A 2,383-nucleotide genomic window follows, 5' to 3' on the forward strand; every position below is an offset into this window, starting at 1 on the left:
CTACTGATTTAATCCAATCTCCTCCAAACAAAAAACACAACACCTCTTCCCCCCCACATACATTTCCCTCTACCTATAAGGCAACGAGACATGCCATTATTGATTAACCTTAACTTGAGGGAGGAACACACACAAATTATCTCCCAGTGCTCAGAAACATGCTGGAATTATGTCTAGACCTGCAAACTTCGTTTACAGGATTGAGATGGACAGGGAGCTCTACCACTTGATTGCTACAAGTTTTAGCCTGAAGCTAAAGCATTATATTTGCATTACATATGTCTCAAGAGTATGTAAGTAGCAATGCATTTAATTTTACTTTTTGCCTTAAGCTAAGTGAATTGAATCTCAAAGCAGTGAAACAGTACCCACTTAATACAAGAATATATTGTGTTTATCTGACATAATGCTCCCATGGTCTTTCAGTAAGTGAAAGACAAAGGAACCTCTGCTACATTCTCTTCAGTAAGTAAGAGCAACTTGATTGGCAGAAAGCATCTTCAAATTATTTTTTAATTTCTATTTAAGAGATGTTTACCTGGGCTTCTCCCCACAGCAGCCTTTTCTAAGCTCTGTTAAGTACTCTGAATGACATTTATAAAGCAAGGCTGGCCAAGAGACAAGAACACAATTTTGTGACAAAGTGAAGCACTCAGACATTTGTCTTCCTTCTACATTAAAAAGAAAGAAATGCTTTTGTGCATAAATAAAAGCAGCAAAGCACTTAACTGGGAGAATGGAGTTCAAGTACCTATTCCAAATCAAATCAACTCCAATGTTAGCATCCCATATGGGTGGGCAAATGCTCTACATATCGAGCAACCAGCTACTCAGAATTCTCTGAAGGTCAAGAAAAGCCTCACACCAAAGCTAAAAATTCTTCTCTGAAACATGTCCCAAGTTTGTACTCAGAGAAACTTCCAAGAAGCAGACACTGTTCAGTAAATGTCAAGAGGTAAGGCATAGAAAAACCTTCCTACATCCAATCCACCTCGGTTCATTGCATCCAAAGAGCAGGGTAACATTTGGTTGTGAAGGTTATCAAATTGCAACTTTGGAAAACATGTATCAATTCTGAAGCCAGAAGTGAGGCAGAAATCACTGCATCATCATCATCTCAGTGCATCAAGAAACTGCAATTATGTCAAGACTTGTAGTCATAGTCTACATCCAAAAAACCCCTCTCTTTTTAACATTTGTAAGATTTTAAAGTCTTGGTGTCTCTACTGCGCAGGCATAGTAACACCAGCAGGGAAAAAACCATTGCACTTTCCCAGCATCACTGCAAAATCTAGGTTCCTATTCCTCAGGAGGAACAGAATATATCCTTCCTTCCTCCTCTTTAATTTTCAATCATCATTTAATACCTAACAGCTGCAGACTTCACTCATCCTATTAAAAACACCTGTTCTAACAGCCCTTCTATTTTACCAAGCTCATCCAATTGACACTGTAGGAAAATAACACGTTCAATACAAAGACAACAGGCAGAATAACAAATGGTCCAGAAAACCCCACATAATTAGGAAAGCAAGGAAAAGTAGCAAACTTAAAACAGCATCCAATGGTTGGCAAGGAATGAAGTTGCTTTCATGGTGCTGTCAATATTTGCAATTCATGGTGTTTCTATGATGACAACATTTGGCTATCTCTGAATTCCCAAGAGACAGTGGCACACAGACAAGGCACATTTAGTACAACCTTCTGAGTTCATCTCTCAAGAAATCACAAAAAGGCTGAGGTTGGAAGGCACCCCTGGAAGTGCCCTTGTCTAACCCCCTTGCTCAAGAAAGGGCATCTCAAGCCAGGTGCCCAGGAGCATATCCAGATGGCTTTTGAGCATCTCTAGGTCCCTGCAAACTTGTATTCAGGAGGTACAAGCACAGACAGTACATAGATTCTCAATTCCCTTTCTCTATTGTTACTTACAACTTGATCATGACAATAAAGTTGCACTAATAGAAACAATTAAGGACATACAAGTTGTTTTTTAAACAGTTTCTATTATTCAGAAATTATGTAACCTAAAGCAACTGCTTGCTGGCTTTGATTCCAGGTAAATTTATTTTGAATTTAGAAGGTAGATGGAGAACCTAGTTTTCTGTAAAAAATTCCAGTCACAACAAATTTGCTATCTTCCACAACTGTGACTACAGTTCAACTTCTCACAGAGGTGGAAGAACTCCAAAGTAGGTGTTTTGTGTCTGCATCAAGAATAGTAATCTCATCCTTTTCACTGAGTGCACATTTAGCTCCTATACATGCCAGCTTTTCTTTTGAAGCAGTACATTCACATCCTTACCTTATCCTTACCTATATGCTTCAAGTGATTCCCCTATCAAAAAAATGATACTAAAAATGAAATAAAGCAGCTTCCTTATAG

This window comes from Passer montanus, unplaced genomic scaffold (genome assembly GCF_014805655.1).
Source record: "Passer montanus isolate IOZ18808 unplaced genomic scaffold, ASM1480565v1 scaffold36, whole genome shotgun sequence".
Classification (NCBI taxonomy): Eukaryota; Metazoa; Chordata; class Aves; order Passeriformes; family Passeridae; genus Passer; species Passer montanus.